Raw genomic sequence first — 12,980 nt, 5'->3', positions numbered from 1 at the left:
CATTGTGCTCTCATTCCAAATAGCTTGGTTACAGATAAAGGGTTAATGGAACAATGTTTATATTTTGAATGGTTCCCTGGAGTGTAGATAACTTGAAGGATTATGTTTAGTCCTAACCAAGCAGATCATGAAACTTCGTGGGATACAGATAATGTAATTAATGGGAAGAGCCAAGTCTGTCTGTAGTTTTGCAGGCTGCTGTACAATTTCAAGTTGAACTGCAGTTTGCCACAGAATTTCAGCCTGACAAGACAGAAGTGTACTGGACCTGTTCGTGAAAGTATCTCACTCCAAAAATACACACAGCTAAGCAGGTAATCTGTTTTGTTAACTTTATTTATAAGTGGGATTTGAACTGTAATGAGTTGCTTGATTGGAATTAGTACATAGGGTGTACATAGTAAGTTCAATTGTTTTCCTTTTATTTCAGAACTGTTTACTGTTCATTGTAAAGCTATTTTCTTTGATGTTAATATGTTTAATTCCGTGTTTAAATGAAAGTTTGTTTTAACATAACAGATACCTATTGGTCAGAATCATCACTCCTGGATTGAAGTATCTATTCCTCAGTTTTACAAATTCAAAAAATTTATTTGGAGTTCTCGTCCGGTGATTTAACAAATGTTGGGGTTTGTTCCGGTATCCTAACACTAATATGTTTAAATTAAAATTGGTTGAGCGGCATGGCGGCGTAGTTTTAGCACTGCTGCCTCACAGCACCAAGGACCCCGGTTCGATCCCAGCTCCAGGTCACTGTCCGGGTGGAGTTTGCACATTCTCCCCGTGTCTGTGGGTATCACCCCCACAGCCCAAACAAAACGTGCAGGGTAGGTTCATTGGCAACACCAAATTGCCCCTTAACTGGAAAAAACAATTGGGTACTCTAAATTTACTCCTGTAGTCTTCACTCACAGTTTTACAAATTGCAAATTGTTTGGATTCTGGACCGGGAGTCCTAACATTGCACATGTTCATATTTGTTCTTATGTCTTAGTGTCTGTGTTCCAGAGAGCATAAATCCAGGCAGGTTTCGCACCCCTCACTGATATTAACTGGAGATAGTTTAGTTGGAGTAGGTGAGATTAAAATAAAGAACTCGCATTTCTATCGCATCATTCTAAACCTCAGGTTGTCTCGGAGTACCTTTTGAAGTGTAGTTATTGTTCTAATGTAGGGAAATCGCACAGCAAAGTCCCCACAATCAATGATGTGACCAAAATTATGTTTTATTTGTGATGTTGGTTGAGGTGTAAATCTTGACCTCGCTATCATGAAGATCACCCCTGCTCATCTTCAAAAAGTGCCCAGCGTTCTTTACCTCTGCGGTCATTTGAGTTCTCAGTTTAATGTCTCAATGAAATACTTTTCACTGTACCTTGGTACACGTGACAATAAACAAAATCAAATCAAATATATGGCACCTCCAACAGTGCAACACTCCCTCAGCAATGGAGCATCAGCTTGGGTTAGGTGCTGAAGTCCCTGGATTGGACTTGAACTCCCTACTTCCTGATTGAGAGGGAAAAGTGGGAGCCACAGAGCCAAGTTATTTTTAGTACTTGGAATCTAGCAGATGTCCCATGGGAGTGTCCGTAGTGAATCAGATGTTTTAAAAGAATGGAAATATTAAGGCGTGTGGCAGTATCGAGGTCTGGATTTATCAACTGGTGGTAGGCTGGAGTCAGCACTTGGGTGGTGGCGGTTTAATTCAGTTGGCTGGACAGCTGGTTTGTGATGCAGAGTGACGTCAACAACGTGGGTTCAATTCCTGTATCGGCTGGGGTTATTCATGAAGGCTCCGCCTTCTCAACCCTGCTCTCTCGCCTCAGGTGTGGTGATCCTCAGGTTAATTCACCACCAGTCAGCTCTCCCCTCTCAAAGGGAAAAGCAGCCTGTGGCCACCTGGGACTACGGTGACTTTATTTACTTTACCTTACTGGAGTCGGCACCTCTGGAATATGGTCCTGTGGCCTTGGGGTGGACAGGGAGCTTTTAGGAGAAGTGGAACAGAAACTAGGGTCTGTGGGGAGGAAATCAGGGGTCTGAGATTATTGAAGACGTGAGAAGAAGGTAGGTGAGGACCTGGAAACCATTACTATCACGAAAGAGCAAGTGTTGGGCAAGCTAATGGAGCTCAGGATAGATAAGTCTCCTGGCCCTGATGGAATGCATCCCAGGGTACTGAAAGAGATGGCTGGAGTAATAGCAGATGCACTGGCGGTAATTTCTCAAAATTCGCTGAACACTGGGGCAGTCCCAGAGGATTGGAAAACAGCAAATGTGACGCCACTGTTTAAAAAGGGAAGTAGGCGAAAGATGGGGAATTATAGACCGGTTAGCTTAACCTCTGTCGTGGGGCAGATGCTTGAGTCTATTATCAAGAAAGAGATAGGAGGGCACCTCGATAGAAATTGTCCCATTGAACGGATGGATTCATGAAGGGCAGGTCATGCTTGACGAATCTCTTGGAATTCTATGAAGACATTTTGAGCAAGGTAGACAAATGGGACCCAGTGGATGTGGTGTACCTAGATTTCCAAAAGGCCTTTGACAAGGCGTGTCGCGTCTTTTCGTCCGACGTCACTTCGTCCAACGACACTTCGTCCACGTCTTTTGGTCCAACGTCTTTTTGTCCGCACGTCTTTTGGTCCAACGTCACTTCGTCCAATTATCCAATTACAAATTAACTCCGTGTAAAACCATTTAATTGATAAAATGCAAGTACAATACAGCAAGTGAATTTAATTGCTAAAATGCAAGTAAAATGCAAGTTGAAAAATGCAGTTAAAAAGTTAAAAAATCTAAAAATGCAGTTAAAAAATCTAAAAGTTTACTAATTACATAAAATTCCCGAAATTACTTAAAATTGATGTAAATTGTAAATTCCCGAAATTACTTAAAATTGATGTAAATTGTAAGCAACATTCCTCAAGAAATCATATTCAACGACCAATCTTTTGAGGCGTTCAGTTATTTTCTTATATTGCGTACATGAAGTCGACTGATCTCCCTGAAGAATTTGAGCCTTTTTGCCTATTATGAACCCTTCCTCTTCCTTCAGAGTTTTGATTAACCTCCAGATATTCAAATGAGCTCCACCCGCCGAACGCTTTACCGCAGAATGAAACCCATCAGCAGCATTATTTGTTCTCGGTAGATCTTGTAGAACACGCTGATTAACATTCCATACAGCTGTCGGGAATGTAGGAATGATGAATTAATTGCCTTGTGAACTGCAACTTCGAAATCTGCCATGATATCAATTGGATCTGCATTAGGTTGCATAATTTTCAATTGGTCAAAGAATAATTCGTATGTCTGCTTCCTTTTATTCGGCAGTAATGCAAAGACCCGTGGAAAACTGCTTCCTTTAACTTGTACATGAATGCAGAACAGTTGAAACCACTGTTGTGGCACAATCTTGAATGTCCCATCGCATGCCCAATGACGATATGATGCTAAATCCTGAAGAGCACTTTCTGATGCGAATACTAGTAAGCGCTGTTGATCCTCGGCGCCCGAATCGTATCTCAGAAACTGTTCGCCATTGTCAAGTTTACAATATTTGTCAGGTATTTCAAAACCGTGTCTAGCCGCTGGATTAGCGGGAAATCCAGAATTTTTTTGTCGGCACCTTTGAATAGTCCTTGAGACGACAGGCAACCTAGGGAGTTGAGAGCAGGTATTTTCTGATAGCTGCGTAAACTTGGCCGCTAGTATGCTACGCGAACTTGCTGCTATGTTTTCCACTGCTTCATGCTTTATTTCTGCAACTGCTTTTCTAGCATTTAACGAATCAACATCAGCTGGATGAAGGTGCTCATTAGAGAAATAAATAATTTTCGGCTCATTGTTTTCTGTGACCATGTGAATCCGCACTGAACATAGCCTTCGTTTCTCACATCTCCAGTATTCTTTTCCTAGGTTTGCACTGCTCGAATGAAAATCGTAGATATAGTTATTTCCATCAGCTACCTTCCGTTTACTCTTCGTTGACACAATGAACTTTGCCATTTCGGGATGGGCGAATTAAGAAAGAGAACGATAATATCTATCCTTTAACGAGGCTCGTTAAAGGAAAGAGAACGATAATAACTATCCTTTAATGAGGCTCGTTAAAGGAAAGAGACCGGTAATAAAATCCTTTATTGCATATTATACCTTGCTATGTGCATTAGAGAAGATTTCTATTTACAAAAAGTTAATGTGGGGAGTGGAGTGGAGTGCTACTAAGCAAGTTACAAAAAGTCAAGTTACAAAAAGTCTTTTACAAAAAAAATCATCCGACAAAAAACGTAACAAGTCACAAAAAGTCTTTGACAAAAAAAATAATCGGACAAAAAGACGTTGGACCAAAAGACGTGCGGACAAAAAGACGTTGGACCAAAAGACGTGGACGAAGTGTCGTTGGACGAAATGACGTCGGACGAAAAGACATAGCACCTTGACAAGGTACCGCACAAGAGGCTGCTGCATAAGATAAGGATGCATGGTGTTAAGGGTAGAGTACTAGCATGGATAGAGGATTGGTTGTCTAACAGGAAACAAAGAGTGGGAATAAATGAGTGCTATTCTGGCTGGCAATCAGTGATGAGTGGTGTGCCTCAGGGATCAGTGTTGGGACCACAATTATTTACAATTTATATAGACGATTTGGAGTTGGGAACTACGTGTAAGGTATCCAAGTTTGCAGATGACACGAAGGTCTGTGGCAGAGCAAAGTGTACTGAGGACTGTAAAACCTTACAGAGGAACATTGACACATTGAGTGAGTGGGCAAAGGTCTGGCAGATGGAGTATAATGTCAATAAGTGTGAAGTCGTGCATTTTGGTAGGAGTAACAATAGAACGGATTATTACTTAAATGGTAAAAAGCTGCAGCACGCTGCTATGCAGAGGGACCTGGGTGTACTTGTGCATGAGTCACAGAAGGTTGGTCTGCAGGTGCAACAAGTAATTAGGAAGGCAAATGGAATTTTGTTCTTCATTGCGAAGGGGATTGAGTTTAAAAGTAGAGAGGTAATGTTGCAGTTGTACAAGGTGCTGGTGAGGCCACACCTGGAGTACTGTGTGCAGTTTTGGTCTCCACACTTGAGAAAGGATGTGCTAGCACTAGAGGGGGTGCAGAGGAGGTTCACTAGGCTGATTCCGGAGTTCAGGGGGTTATCGTATGAGGAGAGGCTGAGTAGATTGGGATTATATTCATTGGAATTCAGAAGGTTGAGGGGGGATCTAATAGAAACATATAACATTTTGAAGGGAATGGATAAGATAGAAGTAGAAAGGATGTTTCCACTGGTAGGTGAAAGTAGGACAAGAGGGCATAGCCTCAAGATTAGGGGGAGCAGATTTAGGACTGAATCAAGGAGGAACTTCTTCACTCAGAGGCTGGTTAAAGTATGGAATTCCCTACCGAAAGGAGTAGTAGACGCTACTTCATTGAATATATTTAAAGATAGGGTAGATGTTTTTTTGAAAAATAAAGGAATTACGGGATATGGCGAGAATGCGGGTAAGTGGTTCTGAGACCACGAATAGATCAGCCATGATCTTATAGAATGGCGGAGCAGGCTCGAAGGGCAGACGATCTACTTCTGCTCCTAGTTCTTATGTTCTTATGTGTGTTCCCCTCAGACTGGTCCAGAAGCAATCAAGGTGGGCATATGGTAACATGTTGCTTATTTTACTGGGCTAGTAATCCAGAAGAATGGTTTTTGAATCCAGGAGAGAGAACAACATTCTCTATTACCAAAGAACAACTATAAGATAACAGATACACAATGCCAGCAATTGTTGGGTCTTCATCTTCAACGGTTATGTTTAATTGGATAGCTCAATGGCTTAAGTGATTGAAAGAATGAGCTCAATGGCTTAAGTATTGAAGAAACTAAAGGTACCAAACTGTGATAAATTCCCAGAGCCTTTATCATTATTATTGTCACAAGTAGGCTTACATCAACACTGCAATGAAGTTACTGTGAAAAGCCCCTAGTCGCCACATTCCGGCGCCTGTTCGGGTACACAGAGGGAGAATTCAGAATGTCCAATTCACCTAACAAGCACGTCTTTCGGGACTTATGGGAGGAAACCGGAGCACCCGGAGGGAACCCACGCAGACACGGGGAGAACGTGCAGTGACCCAAGCGGGAATCAAACCCGGGACCCTGGAGCTGTGAAGCAACAGTGCTAACCACCGTGCCGCCTGACTGCCTATACCCTAGGGTTCCAAAGGAGTTGGCTGTATAAATACGCTGACTGTGACTTTCCAGAATCTGTTGGATTTGGCAACAGTCCAATCAGATTGGGCACTAAACTGAAAGCAAGAGACTGTGGATGTTGGAAACCTGAAATAAAAAAAACAGCAAATGCTGGCTAAACCCAGGAGCAACTGTGGAGAGGAAAAACAAAGTTAACATTTTGAGTCCGTAAAACTCTTCTTTAGAGCTGAAGAGGGGTTTGGAGAAGTTGGAGCAGAATGGAAGGGTAGGGTAGGTCAGAGCTGAGGAGAGATTGACAAAGGTGTATTGGATATAAGAAGTAAGGAGTGTTAATGGTAGAATTAAGGACTAAAGAAGGCGATAATAGTGGCATAAAGGTAAATTTGCAGAATGTGTTAAAAGGAGAAGAAAGGCCAGTGCTCAGTGAAAGCAAAACTAAAGAACAAGTGACAGATGGCCCATCGGGAGCGTGGCTTTGTATTGGGACAAACAAAGAAATGGAGGAGAAAGTTCACGGTCTAAAGTTGTTGAACTCAATGTTGATTCCAGACGGCTATAACATGCCTAATTTTAAGATGAGGTGTTGTTCTTCCAGTTTGTGTTGGGCTTCACCTATATCATTGTAGCAGGCCTAGGATGGATATGTGAGCATGAGAGCAAGTTGCTGAGTTGGAATGGAAAGCTTGCGGTCATGCGTAAGGGATGAGTGAAGGTGTTGCACAAAGCAGTCACCTGGCCTGCGATTCGCCTTCCCAATTTGGAGGAGACGACCAACTCCAGCATGATGCCACAACGAAACACATCTTCCCTTCACCTCCCCTGGCCGCATTCCGTAGTGACTATTCTCACTGCAGCACCCTGGTTCCACCTCTCCATTACCTTCTGCCCTTCATCTCCTTCCCAAGGCACCTTCCCATGCAATCGCAGAAGGTGCAGCATCTGCCCCTTTACCTTCTCCCTCCTTCACTGTCCAAGGGCCCAAACATTCCTTTCAGGTGAAGCAGAATTGCGTAAGTACCTCTTTCAATTTGATCTCCTGTATTTGTTGCTCTCAATGTGGTCGTCCAGCATGTTCTGTTTTTATTCCATCAGATTGGAAGTTGGCAAACGTTACTCCGTGTTTCAAGAAAGCAGCGAGAGAGAAAAAAAACCGTAGACTACAGGCCAGTTGGTCTGACATCAATTGTTGGGTAAGTGCTGGAATTAATACACTTAGAAAAGCAGAGTATAGTTAGAACATGTCATAGAATCATAGAATTTACAGTGCAGAAGGAGGCCATTCGGCCCATAGAGTCTGCACTGGCTCTTGGAAAGAGCACTCTACCCACCCCTATCCCCATTAGCCAATAACCCCACCCAACACTAAGGGCAATTTGGGACACTAAAGGCAATTTATCATGGCCAATCCTCCTAACCTGCACATCTTTGGACTGTGGGAGGAAACCGGAGCACCCGGAGGAAACCCACGCACACACGGGGAGAACGTGCAGCCTCCGCACAGTGACCCAAGCTGGGAATTGAACCTGGGACCCTGGAGCTGTGAAGCCATTGTGCTAACCACTATGCTACCATCCTGCCCAAACCATGTCAACATGGTTTTGCTAAAGGGCAATTCTGTTCAATTGGAGTTTTTTGATAATGTAAGCTAGATAAAAGGTAATCAGAGGATGTAGCATATCTGAATTTTCAAAGGGATTCGATATGTTGCCACACAAAATGTTAATAGGCGAGATAAGTGTGCATGGAGTTGGAGGTAATATATCCACATGGCTAGAGGATTGGTTTACACACAGGAAACAGCGAATGGGCATAAATGGGATATTTTCAAGTTAGCAAGTAGTGAATAGTGGAGTAGAACAAGGTTCAGATCTAGGGCCTCAGCTATTTACAATCAATACTAATTAATGACTTAGATGAAGAGACAGAGAGTTATGTATCTAAGTTTTCTGATGGGGAGGACGGGGGCTGCAAGGAGATTATAGACAATTCAATGAGTGGGCAACAAGGTGGCCGATGTAGTACAATATCGGGAAGTCTGAAACTATTCACTTTGGTTGCAAAAATAGAAGAGCAGAATATTTTTTACAAGGTGAGAAATTTGCAAATGTTGATGTTCAACAAGACTTGGGTGAGCTGGTACAAGGAACGCAACAAGTTATCGTGCAAGGTGTTGCTCGTTCTGGGTGAGTGTGCTTAACACTCAATTTGGCTCTGTTTCTTTACTTAGCTCTGGAGTCGCCAGGTATCGTTAAGATACCGCCACAAGTTCAAGGTGAAGTTCAAAGCAATAAAACCATACACCAATTAGTAAGTTCAAACAACTGAGTTTATTATAATAATTATAATAACTACCCATGCACACGCTAAAAGGATTAAACTATTCCTACCGCTAAATAAACTAATACTTATCTCGAAGGAACTGCCGGGTCAGGGAATAAGGCCTCTTGCTCTGCTCTGGTCTGCAGACTTCAGGTTGGTATAAGTTAAAAGGGGTCAGGAGTGTCTATCTCTGGTAGCGATCGTTGTGAGACACTTACTTGCTGGCGGCTGCTCTCTCTCTCTCTCCTTCAGGGTCTTCTTGGCAAAAGCTGGTCGAGGTGCTGGTCCACGGAGGAGTGCTGGTTAAGGAGAGGGGAGGGCTGGACGAGAAGACGGAACCATGTGTGGGACCTGTCTTATATAGGTCCCAGGGATCCGCGCCCCTTTGGGCGGACTCCCTTACCTGCTTGGAATCGATTGGGTCTCTTCCCAATCGATATGTTTAAATCCCCCCAATACTGAGGCTGTTCCTTAGCTACTGGGCGGGCTTTCAGGCTCTTTGTTTTCGAACCCTGCTGGTGCCTGAGTGTCTGGTATCCTTTACAATGTTGCAGTTACTTCCCCATTTGTATCCATTGTCTCTGGAATAGTTCCATTAACATGCTAATTATCCCGTTGATTGCCTCATTAGTATGCGGAATGTTCGTTTCAGTGCTGTCTGCTTTCTTAGCAGACAGAATCCACACCTGCTAGGTGCAGCCTGCTGGTGCTGCAAACATTGTCCATTTTATCCTGTATGCTTTGCGTTCCTCCATTTTGTATTCAGGGAATGGCCAACTCCGGTGGCTACAAAGGGTAGCAAGCAGTTATTTGAAGAGACCACATCTGGAATTGTTTGTGTATTTTTGGTCTCCACATTTAAGAAAGGGCATATTTGCCTCAGAGCCGGTACAGCGAAGGTTCACAAAATTGGTCCCTGGGGTGAGAGGATTATCCTCTGATGAGAGACTGAGTAAATTGGTTTATATTCTCTGGAGTTTAGAAGAATCTGATTGAAGCATACAAAATTCTGAAAGGGTTTGATTGGGTGGACGCTGTGAGATTGTTTCCACTGTTCACGGAATCTAAAACACGGGGCAGATTCTCCGGCTAAGGCGGCCGATCATTTAGGATTGAGATGAGGAGAAATTACTTCACTCAAAACATTGTGAATCTTTGGAATTCTCTACCCCAGACGGTTGTGGGATCTCCGCCGTTGAACACATTTAAGGCTGGGATAGACGGATTTCTGGCCTCTCAAGGAATTGAGGGAAATGGAGAGCAGGTGGGAAAATGGAGTTGAACAGCCCAAGATTAGTTGTGATTGTGCGAATGGCGGACCAGGCTTGGTGGGTCAAACGGTCTCCTCCTGTTCCTACTTCTGGGGTTTTTGAATGGTCTGTCCATGTTTTGTGACTTTTGAATTAAAATGTAAACTCCAGAGTCAAAACAAACAGGCAGTTGGTAAGTTGTGTGCCTCACGCAATGTAATCACGGATCAAATTGCACAGTCCATAGAGACAACAAGAGAAGGGGTAGGTTTGAAAAGTCATAACTTTCCCACATTGGACATCTTTTTTGCTCATTAACTGGAGGTCAACATTGACATGTGGGCTCCTCAGACATGTACCAATCTTGCAGTTTACCAATCAGTCAGTGGGGAGTGTGGGAAATCTACATCTGCACCTCGTATTGTACGATTGAAAGGTTGGGATTTACCAAGCTTTGTAAACTGAATAGTCCCAAATTTCATGCAACATAAATGCAAAAAACATTATGCTGCTACGGTAGAGAATCATATCCCAAGATAATAGAAACACAATTCCATTTTCTCCAACTTGCATTTTGTAATATAACCTCCATTCTCCAAGTTAGATAAAATGGGAAAAGCAGGAGGAAGTTATTTACGGATGCTCCAAGGAAAGAGTCCAACGTTTTTACTGTTTGAAAATAAAACTTTGTCGTAAACTTGTTTTAGCATAGCAAAGGCAATTGGATTGAAGCCATTGCAATAAGTTTGGAGGATGATGAAAGAGTTGCAAAGACCTCCAATCCCCACATTCCTCGAGTCTCTTAATAAAATCTCAATAAAAATGATGACTTATGGTGCAGTAAAGTCCTTAGTCAGGATTCTCCCTTGGCCGACACCGGAATCGGTAAAGGCGGCTGGGTGGAGAAGCGTGGGCGAGGCGGAAATTGTGGCGGGATATTTCATCAGCTGAAGCCGTGGGGGTCGGGGGCACCCAGGTATGGACCACCATTGTCACCGCCTGCAAGGCAGGCATCTTGTTGCCCACCACCCCTGACCGCCTACCATGGCCTGTGGTTGTACAGAGTGACATGAACCAGCCCAGCTGAGCCCATCCCTCACACCATTCTGACAGAGTACCGAGGCAAGTTGAAACATTGTGAACAGTTGTTTATTGTGACGCTATATTGCATGCTGCACCCGTGCCAACGTAACTAGTGTATATTTTTCTGGCCTTACGGGCCTTAACGCCACGCCCACGTGAAGGGCAAAAACAACAAAATGCTTGTTTTACTCAGCACTGGATACTCCTCGGACAAGCTACTGCAGAATGCAGACAGCCTCATGGACTTGTGCCGTGTTTTTAATGTGCTGTCACAGGTGAAGTGCAAAAGTTCAGTCACTTCATTTGGAGTCAGCTGTAAGTTAATAATTGACTCTGGGGGCTCAAACTCAAAGTGGTTCTTCACCCATCTCCTCTCTCAAAATCTGAAAATTCTCCTCTGGAAAGTAGCGACAAAAACTGTTGATCAGCGCAGCTAGATGCGACTGAATAAGGCTTGCCAGTCTATTGACGGTTCCCTTACCAACACTCTTCGAGGTGTCGTAGCAGTGTGGGGAACATGTAGTAGTTTTGGCTTTGTACTCGCACTTGCCAAACTTTCAATGACTTTTGGAAAGCATCTATTTCTTCACAGTGGCGAAAGCAATCATCTTCCTTCCCTTGCAATTTGAGGTTCAGTTTATTTAGGATGTCTGTAAGGTCAGACCGTTAGCATCCAGGTTTCATCACCAAACTAATCAGCCAGAGTGGATGATTTCTCAAGGAGGAAAGCGTGGATTTGACACCTCAGTTGGTAAACTCTGATAAGCACCTGACCCCTTGACAGCCAATGTACTTCTGTGTGGAACAGTAAATTTGTGTGCTCGGCCCTCATATCAGAACACAGCCTCAAAAGCCTGATACTGAGTGCAGTGCGTTTAATGAAATTCACAACGTTCACAATTCCTTTCAGCACCATTTCAAGATTGGATGGAATTATTTTCGATGCCAATGCCTCACGGTGAATAAAACAATGATTCTGAATAATGTCCTGACCAGCTGCCTCCTTAATCCTTGTTATAATTCCGCTGTTTTTCCCGGTCATGTTGGCTACCCTGTCACTTGTGATTCCTCTGCAATGAACCCAGTTGAGCCGGCACTTTGCAACCACGTAACTATTCAATGCTTCAAAAATCTCTGCACCAGTAGTGTTGGTTAGTAATGTCAGGCAGCACTGCAAATCCTCAACAAATTAATTATGCCAAACATACTTAACGTAAGCCAGCAAGGTTGTACAATCTGAAACGTCTTTACTTTCATCCAGTAGTATTGAGAACCCCTGTGTTGACTTTAAACAAAAAATAAGCTGGGCTTCTAAATTCTCAGCCAGCCACAAATTCAGCCAGCCAATGTGTTATCACAATGTGCATTTCAGTTTTTGAGCTGACATCTCATCTGGGACCGTACGAACCATGTCTAATGTTGCAGGAAGAATTAATCTCTCGGCTACAGTGTGGGGCATTTTCTCTTTAGCTACATGGTAAGCTACCATGTAAGAGGCTAATTGTGCTTTGTCATTCAATGTATCATTTCTGCTAAGGACCTCAGCTGACAATTTAAGTTCTCGCTGCATCCTTTGAAAAAAATCAAGAGGTTTGTCCTCAAATGCGCCATGCTTAGTCTTCGGAGGGTTTTAAACTTTAATTTAAACTTTAATTTCACATAACACACATGGACTTTGCATCCTGATTTGCATTGGCACAATTAACAAAGTCATACCTCAAGAAATCATCTATACGGCTTTGTTCCTGATTTCAGCTTCTTCTTAACGGGTTGTTCACCAGAGGCCCTGGAGTTCACACTCTTACTGTTTTGTCTTGCTGTGAACTCTTCTGAGCAGCTCTAGATTTAGCTGTGAGATCCTAGCCTGTCTGTGTCTCTGGCCCGCTCTTCCTTATTACAAAATGATCAGTTTTCAATTCTTCACAGTGCTGTTGCCTTGCTTGCTGGCAGCTCCAAAATGGAGGAATCTCTCCTCTGTGATTTTGTGACCAAAACACGGATGTACAGGGCGTATGACGTACATGCTGAACATGTGACCTGCTCTCTGCCGCCGCTTCTGGTGGGAAAACTCCACTATTTTGGTTGTGGACCAGCACGCTGACGTCAGGAG

Source organism: Scyliorhinus canicula, chromosome 2 (assembly GCF_902713615.1).
Source record: "Scyliorhinus canicula chromosome 2, sScyCan1.1, whole genome shotgun sequence".
In the NCBI taxonomy this organism is placed as follows: domain Eukaryota; kingdom Metazoa; phylum Chordata; class Chondrichthyes; order Carcharhiniformes; family Scyliorhinidae; genus Scyliorhinus; species Scyliorhinus canicula.
Note: the sequence above shows the minus strand (reverse complement) of the source record.